The sequence below is a fragment of the Sinocyclocheilus rhinocerous genome, unplaced genomic scaffold (assembly GCF_001515625.1).
Source record: "Sinocyclocheilus rhinocerous isolate Xijiao unplaced genomic scaffold, SAMN03320098_v1.1 scaffold70, whole genome shotgun sequence".
Classification (NCBI taxonomy): domain Eukaryota; kingdom Metazoa; phylum Chordata; class Actinopteri; order Cypriniformes; family Cyprinidae; genus Sinocyclocheilus; species Sinocyclocheilus rhinocerous.
The window spans coordinates 716,294-728,998 of NW_015624555.1; positions in this window are offsets into that span (position 1 = coordinate 716,294).

The following is a 12,705-nucleotide window of genomic DNA, read 5'->3' on the forward strand; positions in this document are numbered from 1 at the left end:
TCATAACTGACCATTTTCTGCTGTGGTATAAAATGAAGAATAGTGCTCTCGGAAATAAAATGATTTTCATGCAGGACAACACACTATCCCATGCTGCATAAATACCATGGTGCTAAACAGTTTGAAAATGTGTTTCTACAGCCACTGTGCAGGCTTCTCTTTGTGAGGTTTGGTTAGCAGTGACTGAAACGCAGCTTTAGCAGTTGGGGGTTCGGTGCCTTGCTCAAGGGTCTGACCTCAGTCGTGGTATTGAGGGTGGAAGAGAGCACTGGTCATTCACTCGCCCACCTACAATCCCTGCTGGAGACTCAAACCCACAACCTTTGGGTTACAAGACCGCCTCTCTAACCATTAGGCCACGACAGCCCCTAGAACACCTAGTAACCAACCAGAACATCCAAGAAACCACCCAAAACACCTTAGCAACTGCACAGCAACACTGTAGTAGAAGGTTGTGTATGGTCAAGCACCACTCCCAGTTTTTTAATGCAAAATTCTACATGTGTAATTGAATATTTATGTGATATTAGAAGCATGCATAAGCCTTTGAGCAATATACATACATTTATCAACCTACAGTATGAGCAGCAGGAACTGACTAAATGTAAATGCACATTATTTCCATTTTAAACTCTGGGAAGTACACTGAGAATTTATATCAGGCACTAATGTGTTGCATAATGCAGATGCTGATGAAATGCCCATGGAGCAGAGCTTTATATCAAATAAGAAAGGCAATGTATTTATTTGCTTTATGCTTCCACCTTTCATTTGTTTCAAAGGTCAAAACATCTGATTACCATTCATGTGAACGGGTGCATGTGGATAGGTGAAAACACTGAAAAGATCTACACTACCGGTCAAAAGTCTGGAATAATTATGATTTTGTAATGTTTTTGAAATAAGTATCTCATGCTCACCAAGGCTGCATTTATTTGATCAAAAGTAAAACATTATTATTGTGAAATACAATTTGGAAATGTATTCCTGCTATGCAAAGCTGAATTTTCAGCATCATTACTCCAATCTTCAGTGTCACGTGATCCTTCAGAAATCATTTTAATATGCTGCTTTGCTGCTCAAACATTTCTTATTATCAGAATTGACAATAGTTGTTCTGCTTAATATTTTTGTGGAAACCGTAATACACTTTTTCATTTGGTAAATGGAAAGCTCAAAAGAACAGCATTTAAATGAAATATAAATCTTATATATCTTAATCTGTAACATTATAAATGTCTTTACTGTCTCTTTTGATCACTTCTGATTGCTAAATAATACGGAATTGTTTTGAGCTCCAAATCAGCATATTAGAATGAATTTTAAAATATATTTAAAAAAAAAAACATTTTAAATTTTACAACATTACTGTTTTTACTGTATTTGATTAAATAAATGCAGCCTTAGTAAACATATATAGAGACTATTTTCAAAAACATTAATAAAAATAAATAAATAAAAACCTAATTATTCCGAACCTTTTACCGGTAGTGTAATATGCATATGGGTGCAAATACATGATGCATTGAGCATTGCCAGTGTCACCAGACATTTGAAACATATCACCTCCGTGAGGTAAAGTGTGTAATATTGGCTGTTTTCAGACAGGTTTCCCTCCAAACAGATAGTCCCGGCTCAAACTTGCACCATTAGTGGAGTCTATTAGATATTATTTTATGCCCATTAGATATTATTTTATGGCCTTTAGACAGCACATTGGAGCGTAACTGGACATCTTTAGGGACAGAGGGGAAGAGTAACACCCTAAACCTATATATATATATATTCTATTTGCATATCATATTTTTTTTTTATTAATTCATTAAAATTGCTTAGAATCAGGATAAATCTGATCATTGCGAACTCAATGAAATTGAATTAATTAAAAAGTATGAACATGGTTAAAATATGGCTGTAGCTGTGAAACAAGCAGTACTGAACTCGTTACAATCTATGAGACTGAATCATATTTGACTGATTGATGATAAATATATAAACCTGGTTAGTGTTTATTTAAAACTCATTCAATTTATGAGTACTATTACAGATATTTTACCTGTTTCTCATTTATGAATGACTGACAAATATGTACCACATTAAGATTATTAGTTAGCTTAAATGTTAAAACTGTGTGAGCCACATGATGGAAATTTTATATGCAATTCAAATCGATAAGTCTTAAATTTAGGGCTAATGGCTCCAACAGCATTTATGCTTTTTATGTGAATCAACCTATAAAAGGTTTACTTGTAATTGAATATTAAACTGGGATAGAAGCATTTAAACACTGACAATGTGGCATTCTTCTCATATGTATAAAACAGCAGCATGTGTACTTGAGTAGAGCAAGTTTCTGGCGTTTGTAAAATAAAGTTGCACAGCTGGCAATCTGGGGAAGAGACACAGCGCTCATCACAGCAACAAGTCCTCAAGTCTCCCACTCAGGAGCTAAGCGTGCCGTGCTTCTCCAGGTGTCTCCTCTGGGCAGATGGGCTGCGCGACTGCCATTTATAGAACAGTAATTACTGAACATCTGCCACAGTGATGGAACCTCAAATTATACCGTGGAACCCAGCAGGGGGCTGTAGGTAGGAGCTGTGGGTTTTCAACATGGGAGGGCGGACAGGGACCAACCTACCAGGTGTTCCCCACACTGAATGTCTCAAGGGGGCGATGGAGAAAAAGTTGGGGAGGTCTACAGTTTAGTTCATTTAGCCTCAACAATACATTAACTGCAAGGCGCACTTAACTTTAGGTGCCAAGTCATTTCCAACTGAATTCTTAATATCAGGAGCAGAGGAACGATTTTGAAAAGTGCAGTAAACCTTGAGTGAGATAAAGGTAGCTTGGCTTGCAGTCTGAGATTTGACTCTTTGAATTCTACCTTGAATCGCTTAATTAATGAACTGACATTTTGTGTAGCAGCAGTGACTGCAGTGTCCTTAAAACATATCTAAAATAGTTTAATATAACTATTTAATAACAATTTTCAATATAACATTGTTGTAATTCTTTTATAATTATTATACATGCAGTTTTAACCTTAAATTAATTGACTATTGAAATGAACTACAAAATAATGAAAGGTTATTAAATATTTAAAACCATAAAATAAATTTTGATCATTCTAAAAGTATGTATATACCGCTTAAAAGTTTGGGGTTGGCAAGATATTTTAGATAAAAGACTTTTATGCTCACCAAAGCTAAAAAAAAATGTGCTCAAAATACACTAATTACAATTTAAAATAACTGTTGTTTTACTTTATTTTATTTTAATATATTTTAAAAATGCTGATTTTCAGCATCATTACTCCAGTCTTCAGTGTCACATGATCGATCAGAAATCATTCTGATATACTGATTTGATGCTCAATTATGTTGTGGATTTTTTTTTTTCTGGATTCATTAATGAATAGAAAATTTAAAAGAATGCCATTTATTTGAAATAGAAATATTTTGTTATAATATAAATGTCTTTACTGTCACCATCATTGCTGAATAAAAGTATTAATATTAACAGGCCTACACTGTAAAAAAAAATCCGTAAAATTTAATACGGTAGCAACGTTTTAGGTTTTACGGTTTTAACTTAAATTTACAGTTAAATACCGTAATTTCATTAACTGATATAATGTTAATATACCAACCTATTGAAGTACTGAAATCTGTTTTGTACCTTTGTAATACACTGATAACCACCAAATGCAGGAGGTGATGAGAAAGAATGTCAATTTACGGTTATTCACTGTAAATTATATGGTCTTTTTCACTTCCAAAAACGGTATGCTACTGTAAAATTAATGTCCAATACATGTAATGTCTAATACAGTTTTTCACCGTATATAGTAGGGAAATTTACCATTAATTTAACAGGTTTTTACTGTAGCATTTTTACAGTCTTTTACAGTTAAATTCACGGTCATTTTTTACAGTGTACTTAAGAAATTAATATGAATATTAAGAAATATATAATATATTATATTACACATAATAGTATAAACTACTATATACTTTCAGCTTTAAAAGCACTGTACAGTTGTATATAAATGTATAAAAAGAAAAATCCCTGAAATAATTCCATTATTGTAAATATAAGGCACATAACTTTTTTTTCCAGCAGTGCAGTTCTGGTTGCGCTGGTGTTGTAAAACAAATTCTGCCTATTCCCGCTGCTGGAGCCTCGGGACAAAAGGCCTGAAAGAGGAGCTTACACTGTGTTACCCGGTGTCATGAATCTTTCATAAAACTGTCACAGGAAAGATGGAGCGCTCGATGTAGCCATAATTCCCAGTGCCGACACAGTCCCAGTGGAAAGTGTGTTATTGAGGCAGGTGGATGCTCCGAGTCTGTTGTGTTAATTGAGATTGGCTGTAATAACATTTTACATCAAGTCACTATAAGAGTGTTATTACTATTTCAGTGTCAAGTTAATATTGAAAAACGACTTTCTATATCCATTCTCTGCTCTTAGTTCTTCGCTCTGCTCCCGTTCTGAGTCTTTCTCTGTATTTTCTTAAATGTGATGAATTATCCATTCCTCTCTTCAGGAAACTCTGTCTGCCTCGCTAAAATAAGAGAGATTGCCATTTGCATAGATAAATGATCAAATATTCATATCCATACATAGTTAGCTTGTGCTTTTTTGTTCTATTTTCTTACTCTGGAACATTTCTCTGCACTTTATTGTTTTTCTTATTCATGAAGAGCACAGCAAGTGTCCTTATATCAGCATTATGAGTCATGTAAAGGCTCTGCTTGGGAATTAACTTCTCAAACCTTAAAATTTTCACTCCCATGCATACATACATGCACATCCTCACATGACTACACTCTAAAACCAATGGCATGACAACCCAAAGACCTTTGATAACATATAGTGGTGGTTCAACTAGCTTTGCACATATCAAAACGACTCAGTGATGGATGTTAAATGAATCCATTTAAGGCCAACGGTCAGATTTGTGGCCAAAATGACAGCTGAATATTTGAGACATAGCATATTTAAATATTCTGTTATTAATGTGTCAGTGATGTTACTCTGTCTTTTCTCATGTAAATCGCAATGTATGGTATGTAAATATGTCAGTGGTCACATTTTTGACCCACCATACTGAATGTGTTTGCTTTGCAATATAAAACTGTACATTTCAAAGTACTGACATGAATTTTCATTCGTTTTTTTGTTTTCTCACAATTGCCTGCTCTGACCATTTGACCATTCTCCTGATGTATATGACCAAGCAATTGTAGTTTCCAACAAGATACAGTGACTAAGAGTAAAGCTTAAACTTATATACACACTCTTAAAAATAAATGTTCATTATTTGCATTGATGGCTCAATGAAGAACCTTTACATTCATGTTACATTTCCATTTTATAAAATGTTCCTTATAGTGGAAAAGAGATCTTCAAATTATAAAAACGTTCTTTACACTAAGAAAAAAAAAAGGTTATTTTACAACCTGTTCACTGAAGGGTTCTTTGGCAAACCAAAAATGAATATTAGTATTAAGCTCTCAAAATAAGAGCTTAAAAGCAATATAGTTTTATCTTTATCATTAATTAATAATCATCTTGTTTACAAAGACTCATTAACAGACTTTGATTTTTTTTTTTTAAAGAGCCAATTCTAAAATTATTTATGCATTTCCTTCACTTTCCACTTCCCCGTGGAACACTTCAGCAGATAATGACGAAATGCTGTCTGCTCCAGCTCTAGTAATGACATCTAACGTGTTGAGCTGGGATAATGTGCGTTACAAGTTGCATTTGCGTTGAGTTTGGAATATGCCTCCACGCTTTAATACCGCGCTGCAGCGAGAATCCATTATGGTAATGCAGCACCTGAGGGAAGCAATGGGAGAGATCAGTCTTCAAGTGCTTTTTACCAAAGATGACTGTGTTTAATGAAAGTCTCCCTGTGTGAGAAGGTAAGCCTTTCTCTTTCTTTCTCTCCACCTCTTTTCTTTTTCCATTTGTCCTTTCAAACTCGGCTCTTCCAATGTGATTCTCTCTGCCGCCTATCCAGCGTTGAGGGAGCTACTTTAAAGCTGTAGCTTGTAAAGCTACAAGCTGCTCATACTTTAGCTAAACTGCAGTCAAGCCACTCTTTTAAAAAATTAGCTACACTACAAGCTTTTACAAAGTAAGACTGAAAGGACCTTACATTCATAAAGTTTTTGGTTAATATACAGTATAATTTAACCAGATCCATATTCTTGTATAAAAATAATGATGGTTTTTCAATGAATCTTAATTAGGGTCAGAGCTTGAAACTTGAACATATACAGTAAATAAACACTAATATCTCATGAAAAAGGCCTAAAATGTCATGCAAGGATGAGATGTGTCTGATTCATTTCACTTATCTTTAACTTTCTTCTAGTTGAAATAATAGAGCACAGCACTAGCAACACCAAGGTCATGGGTTCAGTTCCCCAGGAATGCATGAACTGAGGTGAAGTGTAGACTGAATGCAAGTTACTGATGTACTTGGTACTACAGCTGCATACATAATACAAAGTGACACTAACAATGGCAACATAGTAATTGTTTGAAGTATACTGCTACTCACTGGAAAAACAGTTGAACTTACAGCAAAGTCCCTTTAATGCAAATCTATTCACTCAGCAGCAATATTAGTAATGCTCCCAGGCATCTATTTTCAGGAAACGCAGAGAATCACCATAACTGCTGGCAAAAATTACATTCAAATAACATCACACAAAAATCATGCAAAAAAAAAAAACTCTGGCTCACTGGAAACGTTTGACTCTGTCTCCAAAAATGTACCTGAATATGCAAATCACTACAGTTTTCAAATGAAATGAACAATAGTGGCAGAAAAACAGTAATTATAAATTCTAATTACAGGGGCGGATTATCAATTAATAAAGACGTATTTTCATGTGATTCCTTACACAACACAGTTATGACCTCAGAACATTTTTACCACAGTGCATGATTTGTAAACCAATATTTTGACATTTGCTTCACTTAACCAGCTCCATATGTATGGCATATGGCCATATGTATGGTAGTAAACTTGCGCAGTAGCGCACCTGGTACAGCATTGCACTTGCAATATGGAGCGTCCGGGTACAAATCCTGTGAAATCCGAGTAATGATAAAAGAACTCAAAGACTTGTAGAAGAAAGGTAAAATGGTATATTTGCTTCAGAAAATGTGTTTTATCTTAAACTGCACGGAGAAATGAAGGCTGAGGATCCAAATGCAGTATTTATTGAAGGGGTAATCCACAAATGTAATCCAAAAACAGGCAAAGGTCACACACAATAAACAATCCAAACAAAGACAGAGTTCGGGGCTGAGGCAAACAGAGAAGTCCAGGATAAGGGAATCAAAAACCAGGAACCAAGACATGGGAGAACCAGGATAAAAGGCTAGGAAATGCAGTTGTAACACACGCAAGACTTAGCAATGAATGACAGAGAGAACTGGGCTTATATAGGGTGAGCTAACAAGGCTAATGAGACACAGGTGCAAACAATGAGTGCTGCTGAGACCAGGCAGAGGATTATGGGGAATGAAGTCCTTGATAGAGTGGCAGTAGTCTGGGATGGAGTGCCCTCTGGTGTCCGTCAAGGGCACTCCAGCTGGTGTTTGTGACAATCTCACATTTGCGTTTAGGGTTTAGGTTTAGGGTTGGGTTTGGGTTTAGCGAAGGTGCTAAGTTCTTTTCAAACTCGATAGAGCATTAACCTTTTAGCGCCACTCATCACATTTCCAGTTACTATTTCTCCCATTCATATACAACAGGTCCATCTCCGACAAAGTGCCTTTTAGCATTACTCCCCTTATAATATCTCAGACCACACTACTGAAGTATGTAGTTGGTATGCTTTGAGAGTTTGTACACTGCAGCCATCACCATTCAGCAGCTTCCTTTGCTCTTCCTTGTCCTCCTCTCATGTCTCACCATCTTTCTCTTTACCTCCCCTCTCTCATTTGTCTACACCAAGCAGTGACAGCTTATGTAACAGCTCCAAACTTAGCTACCTATTTGAACGACATGTTACATTTCAGTTTTTTTTTTCTTCCATTACATGACTCATTTTAGTTATTACCCTTTGACAAAGAGAACAAGATGAGGGGAGGGCTGATCTGGTAGAAGCAAGAGAGAAAGATCGAAAATAAGAGGAAAAAGAGAGAAGTGGAAGAGAAAATAAGGATTCAATTATTTAGTCTCTACAGAGTGAGTCTGACCCAGATGAGGCTTTTGGCACTATTCATAGGCCAGAGGTGCATGATGCTTCATGGGGGCTGCCCTGGGACAGGAAAACGGCGGCACACAACACCAACATTATGAGCAGGTAACATGAAGGAGGAAATCGTGAGTGAGAGAATGAAGGCTGTGAAAAACAAGTAAAAGAGAAAGATGAAAGCACAGGAGCTCTTAGTCACTTGTCTGCCTTGTAAATCTTCCATGATTACTGTACCAATGTTTATTATTAAAAAAAAAATCTACATATGTTTTTGCTGCATTTATTTAATCAAAAATACAGTAAAATAAAAAAACAAACAGTGGTGAAAATATAATTACAATTTCAAATAACTGTTTTGTATTTGAATATATTTTAAAATGCAATTTATTCCTGTGGTGCAAAGCTGAATTTTCAGCATCATTATTCCAGTCATCAGTGTCACATGATCCTTCAGAAATCATTCTAATATGCTGATTTGCTGCTCAAGAAACATTTCATATTTTTATCAATGTTGAACACAGTTGTGCTGCTTTTTGTGGAAACCGTGATACCTTAATTTCAGGTTTCTTTGATAAGCAGAAAGTTTAAAATAACATTTATTTGAAATAAAAATCTTTTGAAACAATATATGTAAATGTCTTTACTCTCACCCTTTTTAAAAAATCAATTTAATGCATCCTTGCTAAATAAAAGTATTCTTTTTTTTCTTTTCTTTTTTCAAAAAAAAAAAAAAAGTTTTACTGACCCCAAACTCTTAAATGATAGTGCATGACTTTGAAATATTATAAATTGAAAATAAACTATTTTGAAAAGAAATGCAGATGCATTATGCGCACTCATATAAATAAATGCATGGCACTTATATTAGTATGTATCTTACTTCCATATATGTCGATTTTTTTTCTGCTCAAATCTGCACAACTCAATTGTTTCAAGTCTGTTTAATGAAGCTGAACGCAAACCAATTTGTCCAGTAAAGTTCTAAATACTGCTCAGTGTGTGATTAGCAGAGTACACTATGTAGGGACCATGTGAATTGGACAGTTACATTAAGGGACAGTGGAGGGTATTTCCCTATACAGTGAAATTATCCATAGAGTTCCCTTACTTTCATCTTTCATTTCCACAGGGCAGACAACAAACTCGAGAGAGCAAGAGAAAAAATTGAGGTAAGACAAAAGAGAATGTGCAACAAAGCTGATATCCCCTTGACTTTCATTGTTATATTACACATAAATAAGTCTAGGAATTTCTCAAAGTGATTAAGTAGGTCAGATTTCCATGCTATTCTCTGCATCCTTTACATATGAGTATAAACAGTGTTGATATTGGCTTTCTAATGAATGCTTTGAGGCAGGAATTTCTCAATGCAGCACCAAAATTAAAAATACAACAATAGTTTTGCCGGAATATCAGAAGATGGGAAAGGAAATGCCTTTGTTGCTGTCTGACTGAACCGCCAGGAACAAACATTAGAGGAATAATACTACAACTTTGTGCTCTTTCACTCCCTAATTGCCCTTTTTTTTTTAAACCATACACTGTGCTTCGCTCTCTCCACGCTCATCTCCTTATTCCACTTATTTCTCCAACAGATTCCGTCTGCTCCAGCGCACGGGTGAATCAGCGCTCCGCACGGCCACAGCCACAGCCACTAAACTTCCGATAAAATCAATGTTAAATTCACATCGCTCGAGGCCATTGACAGAAAAAGTGGAAGCCTTTCATCTACAAAGGGATACATGGAGACTCCTAGCACGAAAGGAATCTCGCAGAATTAGAGCAATCGTCACGAGTTGTCCCATTTATTTCACTGAGCGTGTTCTCTCGCTGACACTAAGAAGATCTGAGGGGCCCCGGAATGAGACGCGTCCCTCTATCCAATGAACTGCTGAAGTGTATGTGGACAGGGTGCAAAATGCACCTTTTAGTGCTTTGAACGTGCTTTGTAGTGGACATCATTTGAGGCTGATCTTCCTACCTGAAGGCCATTCTCAGGCGGGATAAACTGGGAATATTGTCCCAGGCCCTGTGATGAGGGGGTCCTATTATACGTTCTTATGCTGATGAGAGTATGAGGGCTGAGGGCCCATGAATTCAACTAATGACCTGGCATGAGTACTTTTTTAAGTTTGAAATTTTGTGGGAGAGACACGCTCTGAATGGGTCATTCTCAAAATCTGGTGATTTCATTGATATTTCAATCATGACAAAAAAAAAGCCATAGAAATATTCAAGAAACTCCACATAAAAAGCATTACTTCACAACCTAAAAGTTTCTTAATTAACATAAAATGGCTTGACCCAGTATTTATTTATTTGCTCATTTTGTTTAGTACAAGGTCTAACAAGTGCAGATTTTTTTTTTAAATAGTTCAAATGTTATTAATTATGCTTTAAATTGATCTTTTTGTTGTAGAATTCATAAAGGTAACACAAATAAAAATGTAGCAAAATATACCTAGGTGTTATTTGAAGTACCATGTAAATACACTGTAAAAAAAAATCTGTAAAATTTACCGTAAAAAACCGGCAGCTGTGGTTGCTGGAAGTTTACCGTAAAAAATACGGTAGCAACGTTTTAGGTTTTACGGTTTTAACTTAAATTTACAGTTAAATACCGTAATTTCATTAACTGATGTAATGTTAATATACCAACCTATTGAAGTACTGAAATCTGTTTTGCACCTTTGTAATACACTGATAACCACCAAATGCAGGAGGTGATGAGAAAGTCACATGATGAACAAAAGCCCATCACAAGCAGCTTTTAAATAATAACATATATAGAAGGTGCACAGTGTCATTCACACAAACGCTAAACACCATCATGGTAACACACATGAAACTGAAATAATGCAATAAAAATTCATTTAACAACATTAGGTGTAACACACAACCCTAATATACATAACTGATAAGAAAAAACTAAGAAGAAACATAGTTATTTCAACAAAAAAACATCAAATTTGAAATGTAACGCAGGGAATTCTGGGAATGTCAATTTACGGTTATTCAATGAAAATTATACGGTCTTTTTCACTTCCAAAAACGGTATACTACCGTAAAATTAATGTCCAATACATGTAATGTCCAATACAGTTTTTCACCGTATATAGTAGGGGAATTTACCGTTAACCATTTAACAGGCTTTTACTGTAGCATTTTTACAGTCTTTTACCGTTAAATTCACGGTCATTTTTTACAGTGTACCACAAACCCAACAGGGAACGTTTCCAGAACTTTGGCTAACGTTCTGGTTAGGTTTTTGCAAAATTATGAACTATTCCATTATCATATTTTCAGTAACATTAATAGAACATTCATCAAAGTTATCTGGCTTTTATTGATGTTCTCAAAACATTAGCACAAAAACATTATTTATACATCATTCATGGACCATTTTTCCAGAAATGTTTTAGGTGGACGTTTGTCTAATATTTTTTTAATATTATTATTTGTTTCAGAATGTTTAGTGAAAATCCAAAAGCAGCATTACCGTAATGTTTGCAAAATGATACAATGGAAAGTTCCATTAACATTCCCATAAGCAAGAACAAAGGTTTTTAAAACATTTTTTAAAATGAACATTGTGAACATTCGGAGAACATTCAGAAATAACAACTTAATGGGAATGTTAGCATAGAACTTATTTTTGGTAATATGATAATCATTCAGTATGGTTTATTCAGGCTGCGTTAAATTATTCTGAGTGTTCACCTCTTGACCTGAAACATCATTTGATAAGCATTCATGAACATCAGAGGCATAATTGAATATTTTCTGCCATGTTTTGTTATATCTCTCATGGTCAGTTAGCTGGGGGATAAAGGCACTATCACAAACCTCGATCCACTGTAATGCCACAAGAAAGCTCCTCACCTAGAATGCATTATTTCAAATGGGCCACCTACAAAGCCCTGTCCACACTGCAAGCTGGTACGCCTCACTCGCGCTGCCAAACACTAATTCGTCAACCTTTTGGAAATAGCTTATTTATGTAATCCCCCCTCCCCCTTCCACCATCCAAAAAAAAAAAAAGATACAAAATATGCTTGCTTTCGAAAAAGCATAAATAATTAGCATTTTGTTAGTGCAGAGATAGCTTATTAAACAAAGCAGGAGCTTAGCGTTTGAAGTGTTCGTGAATAATCCAGCTGAATATGTACTTGCCCTGCAGCACTGAAAACACGGCCAGAAACTTCACACCGTACAGAGACACTGACACGTGACTCACTGCTAAAGCTTATTGAGACATGATCTTCAGCAGCAACACATGTAAAACCTGCCATGTGCTAAACCCATTCCTCAATAGTTTCTAAAAATGTTTGTACCAACAGTCAGATGCCCATAGGCGATGACCTATCAGTTGCTGCATTGGATGGCACTTTAGATGAATAAAGTACACTTTGATGTTCCTTTACTATAATAGTATAATATATACTTTTTGTAGTTGTTGCTGTAAGAACTATTCAAT